Source organism: Kogia breviceps, chromosome 4 (genome assembly GCF_026419965.1).
Source record: "Kogia breviceps isolate mKogBre1 chromosome 4, mKogBre1 haplotype 1, whole genome shotgun sequence".
Lineage (NCBI taxonomy): Eukaryota > Metazoa > Chordata > Mammalia > Artiodactyla > Physeteridae > Kogia > Kogia breviceps.
The window spans coordinates 93,329,994-93,344,379 of NC_081313.1; the positions used below are offsets into that span (position 1 = coordinate 93,329,994).

General features: G+C 38.0%; 1 protein-coding gene across 2 annotated transcripts in view; it reads left to right on the forward strand.

The window, feature by feature from the left end:
- KCNN2 (potassium calcium-activated channel subfamily N member 2) overlaps nucleotides 1-14,386 on the forward strand; it is a 445,540-nt gene that overhangs the window by 141,705 nt on the left and 289,449 nt on the right. For both annotated transcript variants that reach the window (XM_059061877.2, XM_067031464.1), the window contains exon 5: nucleotides 11,819-11,903. The gene's annotated coding sequence lies outside the window, so the exon portion shown is untranslated. The remainder of the gene's footprint in view (nucleotides 1-11,818; nucleotides 11,904-14,386) is intronic.

The window sequence follows — 14,386 nt, forward strand, 5'->3', positions numbered from 1 at the left end:
TGAAAAACATAAAGGAACGTATTTCCTCAGTTTTGATCTCAGAAAGAAACTACACTTAGATATGGTATTTGGTTTGTGCTAATATAGGAAATAATTGACTATTAGCACATGGCTCTGTAATCAGTGACAGGATGCTCAACTGATTAGACTCAGTTAAACATTTCGGGAAAACTTAGTTTGGTGGATTTCAAAGTGTCTCTAAAATCAGTATGACATATAAACTCCCAAGGACAGGTTTTCTTAGAGGAATCAGAATGATCTGAGGTTCTAATGTAAAAGATAAATTTCTGAGCTTCACTCCAAATTTTTTTTAAGTAAAATCATTGAGATGGTATCAATAGATGCAGACAAATCATCGACAAAATACAACACTCACTCATAATAAATTTTGCATTAAACTAGGAAAAGAGGGAAACCTCCTCAACTTGTTAAAGAAAATCTACAAAAATCTACTACTGAGAGGACCTTCAAGATGGTGGAGGAGTAAGACGCGGAGATCACCTTCCTCCCCACAAATACATCAGAAATACATCTACATGTGGAACAAACCCTACCGAACACCTACTGAATACTGGCAGAAGACCTCAGACCTCCCAAAAGGCAAGAAACTGCCCACGTACCTGGGTAGGGCAAAAGAAAAAAGAAAAAACAGAGACAAAGAATAGGGATGGGACCTACACCAGTGGGAGGGAGCTGTGAAGGAGGAAAGGTTCCCACACACTAGAAGCCCCTTCACGGACGGAGACTGCGGGTGGCAGAGGGGGGAAGTTTCGGAGCCACGGAGGAAAGCACAGCCACAAGGGTGCAGGGGGCAAATCGGAGAGATTCCCGTACAGAGGATCAGTGCCAACCAGCACTCACCAATCCGAGAGGCTTGTCTGCTCACCCACCAGGATGGGCGGGGGCTGGGAGCTGAAGCTTGGGCTTTGGAGGTCGGATCCCAGGGAGAGGGCTGGGGTCGGCTGCATGATCACAGCCTGAAGGGGGCTGTGGGCTAGTGCACCACAGCTAGCCAGGAGGGAGTCTGGGAAAAACTCTGGAACTGCCTAAGAGTCAAGAGACCATTGTTTCAGGTTGCGCGAGGAGAGGGGATTCAGAGCACCACCTAAACGAGTTCCAGAGACCGGCGCGAGCTGCGGTTATCAGTGCAGACCCCAGAGACAGGCATGAAATGCTAAGGCTGCTGCTGCAGATACCAAGAAGCCTGTGTGCAAGCACAGGTCACTATCCACACCTCCCCTCCTGGGAGCCTGTGCAGCCCACCAATGACAGGGTCCCATGATCCAGGGACAACTTCCCTGGAAGAACACATGGTGTGCCTCAGGCTGGTGCAATGTCCCTCTGGCCTCTGCTGCTGCAGCCTTGCCCCACACTCCATACTCCTCCCCCTCCACCCCTCCACCAGCCTGAGTGAGCCAGAGCCCCTGAATCAGCTGCTCCTTTAACTCCATCCTGTCTGAATGGGAACAGACACCCTCAGGCCATCTACATGCATAAGCAGGGCCAAATCCAAAGCTGAACCCCAGGAGCTGTGTGAACAAAGAAGAGAAAGGGAAATCTCTCCCTGCAGGCTCAGGAGCAGTAGATTAGATCTCCACAATCAACTTGATGTACCCTGCATCTGTGGAATACCTGAATAGACAAAGAATCATCCCAAAATTGAGGTGGTGGACGTTGGGAGCAGCTGTAGTCTTGGGGTTTGCTGTATGCTACTGACTAGTTTCTGATTTATATGTTTATGTTAGTTTTTAGCACTTGTTATCATCGATGGATATTTTTATTGGTTTGGTTGCTCTCATTTTTACTTTTTAATATTTTTTAAATATATTGTAAAATTTTTTTATTTAATAACTTTATTTTATTATATTTATTTTTTCTCCCTTTCCTTCTGAGCTGTGTGGCTGACAGGGTCTTGGTGATCTGGCCGGGTGTCGGACCTGAGCCTCTGAGGTGGGAGAGCTGAGTTTAGAACATTGGACCACCAGAGACCTCCCAACCCCATGTAATATCAATTAGTGAGAGCTCTCCCAGAGATCTCTGCCTCATTGCTAAGATCCAGGCCCACTCTACAACCAGCAAGCTCCAGTGTTGGACACCCATGCCCAACAACTTAGCAAGACAGGAAGACAACCAAACCCATTAGCAGAGAGGCTTTCTAAAATCATAATAAGTTCACAGACACCCCAAAACACACCACAGACATAGTCCTGTCCACCAGAGAGACAAGATCCAGCCTCATCCACCAGAACACAGGCACCAGCCTCCTCCACCAAGAAGCTTACACAACCAACTGAACCAACCTTACCCACTGGGGGCAGACACCAAAAACAATGGGAACTATGAACCTGCAGCCTGTGAAAAGGAGACACCAAACACATTAAGTTAAGCAATATGAGAAGACAGAGAAATATGCAGCAGATGAAGGAGCAAGATAAAAACCCACCACACCAAACAAATCAAGAGGAAATAGGTAGTCTACCTGAAAAAGAATTCAGAATAATGATAGTAAAGATGATCCAAAATCTTGGAAATAGAATGGAGAAAATACAAGAAACTTCTAACAAGGACCTAGCAGAACTAAAGAGCAAACAAACGATAATGAACAACACAATAAATGAAATTAAAAATTCCCTAGAAACGATCAATAGCAGAATAACTGAGGCAGAAGAATGGAGAAGTGACCTAGAAGATAAAATATTGGAAATAACTACCACAGAGCAGAATAAAGAAAAAAAGAATGAAAACAATTGAGAACAGTCTTAGAGACCTCTGGAACATCATTAAATGCACCAACATTCACATTATAGGATACCCAGGAGAAGAAGAGAAAAAGAAAGGGATTGAGAAAATATTTGAAAAGGTTATAGTAGAAAAGCTCCCTAATATGGGAAAGGAAAGAGTCAATCAAGTCCAGGAAGCACAGAAAGTCCCATACATGATAAATCCAAGGAGAAACATGCCAAGACACATATTGATCAAACTATCAATATTTAAATACAAAGAAAAAAATTAAAAGCAGCAAGGGAAAAACAACAAATAACATACAAGGGAATCGCCATAAGGTTAACAGCTGATCTTTCAGCAGAAGCTCTGCAAGCCAGAAAGGAGTGGCAGGACATATTTAAAGTGATGAAAGGGAAAAACCTACAACCAAGATTACTCTACCCAGCAATGATCTCATTCACCTTAGAGGGAGAAATTAAAACCTTTAGAGAAGCAAAAGTTAAGAGAATTCAGCACCACAAAACCAGCTTTACAACAAATACTAAAGGAACTTCTCTAGGCAGGAAACACAAGAGAAGGAAAAGACCTACAATAACAAACCCAAAACAATTAAGAAAATGGTAATAGGAACATACATATCTATAATTACATTAAATCTAAATGGGTTAAATGCTCCAACCAAAAGACATAGATGGGCTGAATGGATACAAAAAAAAGACACATATACATGCTGTCTACAAGAGACCCATTTCAGACCTAGTGGGATTGCTGGGTCATATGGTAGTTCTATTTTTAGTTTCCTAAGGAACCTCCATACTGTTCTCCATAGTGGCTGTAGCAATTTACATTCCCACCAACAGCACAAGAGGGTTCCCTTTTCTCCACAACCTCTCCAGCATTCATTGTTTGTAGATTTTTTGATGATGGCCATTCTGACCAGTGTGAGGTGATACTTCATTGTAGTTTTGGTTTGCATTTCTCTAATGATTAGTGATGTTGACCATCCTTTCATGTGTTTGTTGGCAATCTGTATATCTTTGTTGGAGAAATGTCTATTTAGGTCCTCGGCCCATTTTTGGATTGGGTTGTTTGCTTATTTGATATTAAGCTGCATGAGTAGCTTGTAAATTTTGGAAATTAATCCTTCCTCAGTGGCTTCATTTGCAAATATATTCTCCAATTCTGAGGGTTGTCTTTTCATCTTGTTTATGGTTTCCTTTGTTGTGCAAAAGGTTTTAAGTTTCTTTAGGTCCCGCTTGCTTCTTTTTGTTTTTATTTCCATTTCTGTAGGAGGTGGGTCAAAAAAGATCTTGCTGTGATTTATGTCACAGAGTGTCTTGCCTAAGTTTTCCTCTAAGAGTTTTTTTAGTGTTTGGCCTTACATTTAGGTCTTTAATCTGTTTGGAATTTATTTTTGTGTATGGTGTCAGGGAGTGTACTAATTTCATTCTTTTACATGTAGCTGTCCAGTTTTCCCAGCACTACTTAAGAAGATGCGGTCTTTTCTCTATTGTATATTCTTGCCTCCTTTATCAAAAATAGGGTGACCATATGTGCATGGGTTTATCTCTGGGATTTCTATCCTGTTCCATTGATCTGCATTTCTGTTTTTGTGCCAGTACCATACTGTCTTGATTACTGTAGCTTTGTAGTATAGCCTAAGTCTGGGAGCCTGATTCCCCCAGCCCTGTTTTTCTTTTCAAGATTGCTTTGGCTATGTGAGGTCTTTTGTTTTTCTATACAACTTCTGAAATTTTTTGTTCTAGTTCTGTGAAAAATGAGAGCGGTAGTTTGATAGGGATTGCATTGAATCTGTGGATTGCTTTTGGTAGTATAATCATTTTCACGATGTTGATTCTTCCAATCCAAGAACATGGTATATTCTCTCCATCTGTTTGTATCATCTTTATTTTGTTTCAACAGTGTCTTATAGTTATCTGCATAGAGGTCTTTTGTCTTCTTAGGTAGGTTTAGTCCTAGGTAATTTACTCTTTCTGTTTCAATGGTAAATGGGAGTGTTCCCTTAATTTCTCTTTCAGATTTTTCATCATTAGTGTAATGCATCACTGTGCATTAATTTAGTATCCTCCTACTTTACAAAATTCATTGATTAGCTCTAGTAGTTTTCAGGTAGCATCTTTAGGATTCTCTATGTGTAGTATCATGTCATCTGCCAACAGGGACAGTTTTACTTCTTTTCTGATTTGGATTCCTTTTATTTCTATTTCTTCTCTGATTACTGTGGATAAAACTTCCAAAATTATGTTGAATAATAGTGGTGAGAGTGGGCAACCTTCTCTTGTTCATGATCTTTGTGGAATGGTTTCAGTTTTTCACCATTGAGAACGATGTTGGCTATGGATTTGTCATATATGGTCTTTATCATGTTGAAGAAAGTTCCCTCTATGCCTACTTTCTGGAGTGTTTTTTTCATAAATGGGTGTTGAACCTTGTCAAAAGCTTTTTCTGCATCTATTGAGATGATCATGTGGTTTTTATCTTTCTATTTGTTAATGCAGTGTATCACATTGATTGATTTGCATATATTGAAGAATCCTTGCATTAGTGGGATAAACCCCACTTAATCATGGTATATGACCCTTTTAATGTGTTGCTGAATTCTGTTTGCTAGTATTTTGCTGAGGATTTTTACATCTATATTCATCAGTGATATTGGCCTGCAGTTTTGTTTTTTTGTGACATCTTTGTCTGGGTTTGGTACCAGGGTGGTGGTGGTCTCGAAGAATGAGTTTGGGAGTGTTCCTCCCTCTGCTATATTTTGGAAGATTTTGAGGATAGGTGTTAGCTCTTCTCTAAATGTTTGTCAGAATTCCCTTGTGAAGCCATCTGGTCCTAAGCTTTTGTTTGTTGGAAGATTTTTCTTCACAGTCTTAATTTCAGTCCTTGTGGTTAGTCTGTTTATATTTTCTATTTTGTCCTGGTTCAGTCTCAGAAGGTTGTGCTTCTCTAAGAATTTGTTCATTTCTTCCAGGTTGTCCATTTTACTGGCATATAGTTGTTTGTAGTAATCTCTCATGATCCTCTGTATTTCTACTGTGTCAGTTGTTACTTCTCCTTTTTCATTTCTAATTCTATTGATTTGAGTGTTCTCCCTTTTTCTCCTGATGTCTCTGGCTAATGGTTTATCAATTTTGTTTATCTTCTCACAGAACCAGCTTTTAGTTTTATTGATCTTTACTATTGTTTCCTTCATTTCTTTTTCATTTTTTCCTGGTCTTATCTTTATGATTTCTTTCCTTCTGCTAACTTTGGGTTGTTTTGTTCTTCTTTCTCTGATTTCTTTATGTGTAAGTTTATGTTGTTTATTTGAGATGTTTCTTTTTTATTGATGTAGGATTATATTGCTATAAACTTCCCCCTTAGAACTGCTTTTGCTGCATCCCAGAGGTTTGGGGTTGTCATGTTTTCATTTTCATTTGTCTCTAGGTATTTTTTGATATCCTCTTTGATTTCTTCAGTGATCTCTTGGTTATTTAGTAGTGTATTGTTTAGCCTCCATGTGTTTGTATTTTTTACATTTTTTTTTCCTGTAATTGATATCTAGTCTCATAGTGCTGTGGTCGGAGAAGATACTTCGTACAATTTCAATTTTCTTAAATTTACCAAGTCTTGACTTCTGGCCCAAGATATGATCTATCCTGGGGAAGGTCCCATGAGCACTTAAGAAGAAACTGTATTCTGTTATTTTTGGATGGAATGTCCTAAAAAGATCAATTAAGTCCATCTTGTTTAATGTATCATTTAAAGCTTGTGTTTCCTTATTTATTTTCTGTTTGGATGATCATTCCATTGGTGAAAAAGGGGTGTTAAAATCCCCTAGTATGATTGTGTTACTGTCAATTTCCCCTTTTTTGGCTGTTAACATTTGCCTTATATCTTGTAGTGCTCCTATGTTGGATGCATAAATATTTACAATTGTTATATTTTCTTCTTGGATTGATCCCTTGATCAATATGTAGTGTCCTTCTTTGTCTATTGTAATAGTCTTTATTTTATTTTATTTTATTTTTTTTTTTTTTTTTGCGGTACGCGGGCCTCTCACCGCTGTGGCCTCTCCCACTGCGGAGCACGGGCTCCGGACGCGCAGGCGCAGCGGCCACGGCTCACGGGCCCAGCCGCTCCGCGGCACGTGGGATCCTCCCGGACCGGGGCACGAACCCGCGTCCCCTGCATCGGCAGGCGGACTCTCGACCGCTGCGCCACCAGGGAAGCCCCATAGTCTTTATTTTAAAGTCTATTTTAACTGATATGATAATTGCTACTCCAGCTTTCTTTTGATTTCCATTTGAATGTAATATCTTTTCCCATTCTGTCACTTTCATTGACAGGATGTGAAAACCTTAAACCTGAGAAAACCATATTTCAAAAAGAGTCATGTACCACAATGTTCATTGCAGCACTCTTTACAATAGCCAAGACATGGAAGCAACCTAAGTGTCCATTGACAGATGAATGGATAAATAAGATGTGGCTCATATATACAATGGAATTTTACTCAGCCATAAAGGAAAATAAATTGAGTTATTTGTAGTGAGATGGATGGACATAGAGTCTGTCATACAGAGTGAAGTAAGTCAGAAAGAGGAAAACAAATATTGTATGTTGACACATATATATGGAATCTAAAAGAAATGAAAAGGTTTTAAGAACCTAGGGGTAGGACAGGATTAAAGATGCAGACTTAGAGAATGGACTTGAGGACACAGGGAGGGGGAAGGGTGAGCTGGGATGAAGTGAGAGAGTGTTATTTACATATGCATATACACTACCAAATGCAAAATAGATAGCTAGTGGGACGCAGCTGCATAGCATAGGGAGATCAGCTTGATGCTTTGTGACCACCTAGAGCGATGGGATAGGGAGGGTGGGAGGGAGATGCAAGAGGGATGAAATATGGGGATATATGTATACATATAGTTGATTCACTTTGTTATACAACAGCAAGTAACACAACAATGTAAAGCAGTTATAGTCCAATGAAGAAGATATAAATAAATAATTAATAAAAGACTGAAGCAGAAAAAAAAATTGACCACTAACATCATATTTAATGCTGTGTTCCTTGCAGTTTTCCCACTAAGATCAGGAACAAGGCAAGAATGTTACCTTTCTCAACTACTTTTCAGCAACACACTTAAAGTCCAACCTACTTCAATAAGAAAAGTAATTAATAGGTATTCCTAATTGGTAAGGAAGAAATAAGACTGTTCACAGATGACATGATCTTCTATGTTGAAAATTCAAAAGAATTGCCATAAAGTTTCTGGATCTAACAAGCAATTATAGCAAAGTTGCAGGAAACAAGGTTAATATACCAAAGTAAATTTCTTTCCTATATCCCAGCAGTGAACAAGTGGAATTTGAAATTAAAAACAAAATACCATATACATTATCATCCCCCAAAAGTAAATACCTAGGAAGAAATCTAATAAAATATGTATAATATCTGTAAGAAGAAAACTACAAAACTGTGATAAAAGGAATCAAAGAATAAATGTAGAGAGTCAATGTTTATGGATAGAAAAACTCAATATTGTGAAGATGTCACTTCTTCCTACCTTGATCTATGGATTCGATGCAATTATTATTTTTTTTTAATTTATTCTTTTGGCTGCTTTGAGTCTTCATTGCTTCGCACGGGCTTTCTCTAGTTGTGGCGAGCAGGAGCTACTCTTCATTGTGGTATGTGGGCTTCTCATTGTGGTGGCTTCTCTTGTTGCAGAGCACGTGCTCTAGGTGCATGGGCTTCAGTAGTTGTGGCACATGGACTCAGTAGCTGTGGCTTAATTGCTCCGTGGCACGTGTGATCTTCCTGGACCAGAGCTCGAACGTGTGTCCCCTGCATTGGCAGGAGGATTCTTAACCACTGAGCCACCAAGGAAGTCCCTCAATGCAATTCTAATCAAATTCCAGCAAGTTATTTTGTGGATATTGACAAACTGACTCTAAAGTTTATATAGAATGGTAAAAGACCCAGCATAGCCAACACAATATTGAAGGAAAATAACAAAGTTGGAGGACTAACATTACCTGGCTTCAAGAATTCCTGTAAGATACAGTGATTGAGAAAGTGTGCTGTTGATGAAAGAATGGACAAATAGATCAACTGAACATAATAGAAAGCCCAGAAATAGCCCCCACACAAATACAGTCAACTGATCTTTTACAAAAGAGCAAAGGGAATATAATGGAGAAAAGATAGTCTTTTCAACAAATTGTACTGGAAAAACTGGACCATCCACATGCAAAAAAAAAAAAAAAGAATCTAGACAAATCCTTACATCCCTCACAAAATTAACTCAAAATGGATCAAATACCTAAATGTAAAATGCAAATCTATAAAAATCCTAGAGATAACATAGGAGAAAATCTAGATGACCTTGAGTTTTAGGTATAACACCAAAAGATGCTCCATAAAATAAGAATTGATAAATTGGACGTCATTGAAGTTAAAATTTTTTCTGCTCTGTGAAAGACACTGTGAAGAGAATGAAAAAATAAACCACAGACTGGGAGAAAATATATTCAAAAGACATGTCAGATAAACAACTGTTATCCAAAATATACAAAGTATCCTTAAAACTCAACAATAAGAGCCACCAACCTGATTTTAAAATAGGCCAAAAACTTTAATAGATACCTCACCAAAGAAGGTATACAGATGACAAATAAGCATGTGAAAAGATATTCAACATCATATATCATTAGGGAAATGCAAATTAAAGCAATGAGATACCATTTCATACCTGTTAAAATGGCCAAAATCCAGAACCACTGACAACACCTAAAGCTGAAGAGGACAGAGAACAGTAGGAATTCTCATGCATTGCTGGAGGGAATGCAAAATAATGCAGCCACTTTGGAATACAGTTTGGTGGTTTCTTACAGAAAACCAAATATACTCTTACCATGTGATTTGGCAATTACACTTGTTGGTATTTACACAAAGGAGTTGAAAATATATCCACACAATATCCTGCACACAGGTGTTCATAGCAGTTTTATAGTTGCCAAAACTTTGAAGCAATCTAGATGTCTTCCAAAGTGAATGGACAAATAAACTATGGTGCATACAATGGAATAATATTTAGTGCTGTGAAAAATTAACTATCAAGCCATGAAAAAAAAGGAGGAACCTTAAAGGCATATTATTGAATGAAATAAGTAAGTCTGATAAGGCTACGTAATGTAGGATTCCAGCTGTATGACATCCTGGGAAAGGCAAGACAGGGAAAAGAGCGGTCTTTTCCAGGGGATAGTGGGGAGGGAGGGATAAATAGATGAAGCACAGACAATTTTTAGGGCAGTGAAACTACTCTGTATGATCCTATGATAGTGAATACATATTATACATTTGTCCAAACTCAGAGAATGTACAATGCCAAGAATGGACACTAGTGTAAACTATGGACATTAGCCAATAATGATGTGTCAATGTAGGTTCATCAAATGTGACAAAAGTACCACTCTGGTGGGGATGTTGATAATGAAGGAGACTATGCATGTGCTGGGGAGTTTATGGAAAATCTCTATACCTACCACTCAATTTTGCTGTGAACCTAAAACTCTAAAAAATTAAGGCTCTTTTTTAAAAAATCAGGGAACAAAGTCATTGGGATGGTTGTCAAAGAAAGACTATGGCAGGGGTCAGCAAACTTTTTCTGTAAAGGGCCAAGTATGGTCTTTATTGCACATTATTCTTTGTTTTTTGACAATTCCCTAAAAATGTAAAAACAGTCACCAGCTAATTGCCTTAAAAATCAGGTGGTAGTTTGGATTAGGTCATAGTTTGCTGGTCTCTGAACTGTGTAATTAGAAACATTGGTCTTTCAGAAGAAGTTCTGAAAGCTAACTTTGCAAATAGATAAAATATTTTTGAGTACCTCCTGGTTTAACAAATAATACATTGGAAATGTATATTCTAATTAAAATGGTATTGTTAAGGGATGCATTGTCCACCTCCCTGAACACCCCCAACATAGCAATGCTAGACAAAATATTTTAAATATATATTTAAAGTATCTAGATGCTATATCACTATGACAGTGAGCAAAAGGAGAGAGGAGTCTCACCCAAGAAGAGGAAAACAAAACTTCATGAAAGATGGCTGATAAACTCAGTAAGCAGGTGAATTGTCATTCAAAGAAATACAATTACTAAGGCAATCTTCCAAAACATATTTTAAAAACAAGTCTTTGAAATCCTAAAAGGGATACAGGAATAAGTTATATTTACAAAATAAGATACAGGCATCATGAAATACAGACAGATGTGACTCAAGAATAGGGAAAACTAAAAAGAACAAATTAGAGATTCTGGAATTGAAAATTATTGTCATGTTTTAATTAATAGGTGAACATAACTAAAGAGATAATAAACTAGAAGACCTAGAACAAAACAGTGAAATTTGGGGAAAAAGTGAAAATAAATTAAAGACCTAGATCAGAAAACAGATTTCAGAAATTCTAACCTATACCTAATATATGTTCCAAAAATAAGAAATATAGCCATGGGAAAGAGGCTAGATTTGAAGAAATGAGAGAATGCCTTCTGAGTTGAAGAAAGACGTAGATCCTCAAATAGATAGTGACCTAAGTGGTAAATACGAGAAATAAAAATTCAGTCCTATATACACTATATTGATACCACCACCCTGTATGACACTTTTGCATGAAATAGGAAGCAGTACCTTCTGGCAGGTACTGTCCACTAATTTCATGATTTGGGTGAGTAGCTCATGGCCTAGTTTTTGCCTCCACTTGCTCCCTTAGCCACCTTCCTCTGTGCAGGGCAAGAATTATAGAACTGTACATGGTATGAAGTAGTGGAAGAATAGAAGAATCTAATTAAAAGTTGTTTTGTAGATTACCTACAAAGTAGCAACACTTATGCTGACTGTAGTGTTTTTCTCCATATGTGTGTGATAATGCATGATAGAAGGCACTAGGCTAAACTCTTTAAATGCGGAGGAAAAAGGATTCACACCCTGAGGCACTATACAGCACTAAATTATCCTTCAAGAGTAAGGATGAAATAGTTTTGGACAAAATCTAATAGAATTTACCTCTTACAGATTCTTGCTGAGAGAACTACAAAAGGATGGATTCCAGCAAGGAAAAAGTGAATCTAAGGAATGGAGTGGGATATAAATAATAGCGGTGAGTACAAAGTAGTAGTAAAATGTGTGCATTTAATTCTAATGTAACACACAATGATTTTATTGAAAAAAGAATGTTAAACTTAGGTCAGCTGAATTTACTTCAGTTGGATACTACTCTCTGCCTATGGTTTCAACTATTTTCAATATAGTGACGTGCTCATTTTCAACAATTAAGTGTCCATTTCTACTGCTAGCTGACTACCACTACACTAAGAAAAGGTAAACAGTTGATATTTCAATAATATGAGGGAAAAAAGTATTTTTCTTTGTAATGCCTGAGTAAGCTCACCTAGTGCTTATAAAAGTGCCTATCATGTAAAAGGTATTCAAAAATATTGATTGAATGAATAAATGTGTTCTCCCTTATATTTTAAGAGTAGTTTCCAGCACTTAGTAAGATTAGTTATTGGCACAGAGATTCATATCCTTGGTTTGTTTTTCTCAAAAGACAGTGATAAAAACCACTGTGATTTAAAATATGTTACAAAGTCTACATTTTTAAGAACTTATGGCAAGCTTCAAAGAATAATTTTGAGGGAGATGGTTTTCTGGGTGTTGTCTTTTAGGTCTTGAATAAATTAATCTTAGGTGAAAAAATAGTTGTTTTTTTAAAAAAATTTATTTATTTTATACAGCAGGTTCTTATTAGTTATCTATTTTATATATGTTAGTATATGTATGTCATTCCCAATCTCCCAATTCATCCCACCACCAACACCCCATTTGAGCAACAAAGAAGACTGGTTCTTGGTTGGAAAGGAGAAACGTGTTTTTAAAGTTCTTCACGAAGTATTCTTTCATGATATGTCACCCAGTTATTTTTATATGGAACAGGCAGACAAAGCTTCTCACCGTCATCGCAGAAGCAATTTCTGTATCCAGGCTGTATTGCTGCCCTAGTGTTCATTTAGGGCAATCTCAAAAATGGCCTGGCAGCTCCAACCTGGTGGTAAACTCATCACCTTGGCAGAGTACTGGTCATTTCCTTACACTTGTGCTCCATACCCAGCTTGCCAGTCAGTAGTTGGGTACCTTTAATGTACCAGCAATAATAGTCAAGGTTCCTCACCTAATTTTCTGATTACCTTAGAAAGAAATGGTTTTTGTCCATATTCTCATGGCCGCCAATCTATGTGAGACATTTATGTTAAAAGCCAGACTTTTCATGAAGCAGCTGGTTCAAGTCCCAAAATATGCATGTTTTGGTATTTCTTGGTGAGTCAGCTATGAAAAAGTCAGGGTCATGTATCTGTCGTTTTGTTGTTTCATCTGGAGTTTTTGATTCTTAAAACTGGTGATGTGGCTTCCTGCTGAGATTGATCTGCCACAGAGAGTATGTATTTGGACTCAACTATTTAACCACTTAGGGCATCAGGATGAAAGCCACAGCTCATAATCCACATTGAAGTCTCTTCTGCTTTCGTGCCTTCTGTCTTTCTGACTACTAACAACTAGTTAGCATCCATTGATTTTTACAAAAACAAAACATAAACCTAATAAATATCTAATCAGTTTTTGCTCTCTTTTGCTACCTATTTAAAAGAAAATTTATAATTTAGATCAAGAGTTAAAGAAATAGGCTTCCCTGGTGGCGCAGTGGTTGAGAGTCCGCCTGCCGATGCAGGGGACGCGGGTTCGTGCCCTGGTCCGGGAGGGTCCCACGTGCCGCGGAGCGGCTGGGCCCGTGAGCCATGGCCGCTGGGCCTGCGCGTCCGGAGCCTGTGCTCCGCAGCGGGAGAGGCCACAGCAGTGAGAGGCCCGCATACCGCAAAAAAAAAAAAAAAAAAAAAAAAAAAAAAAAAGAGTTAAAGAAATAGAAATACAATTCAACTGATAGCATCCATTTGATATTACACTTTCCCAGTCTTGGATAGAAAAGTACCCTGACTTATTGGAATAAAAAGATTTCCAAAGACATATAGTGAGGAGTTTGGTGCTTTGGGGCTTTAGAAAAACTTGTTTAGAGAAAAAAATTATGGAAATTCTTTTATTTACACTTTCAAACTCACTTCTTTGAAATTATTAGAGAGAGGGGACCATGTCCATTTCCCTTTAACTGTATTTTTCAATGTTTCAATAAAGCATATAGTATATATTTTTCACATGTAATAAAATTAATGGTTATTTTGACAGTAAGACAGAAGGCTCACTGAGCGTTTGAAAACAGCCATGATAGGTAGGGAAGTATATTATTCAGAGTCCACGTAGTTGATAGAAACCAGAGTAATTTTAACAAAAGAATTTAATATAAAGAATGGTCATCTGGGAATTGGACATCTGATAAAGGGAACACTAAGATTTCACAGACCATCACTAGAACTGAGAAAATTAAGGGAAGAGATTAGGATTATCAAAAATTTATAATTTTGGCTGAGGGACTCACAGAGCTTGGGCTCAGATTTCTGAGGGGAGGGTGTGGCTGAGCTGAGTTAGTGCCTCAGGAAGGCCACAGAGATGCTGCACAGGACTGGGAACCAGACT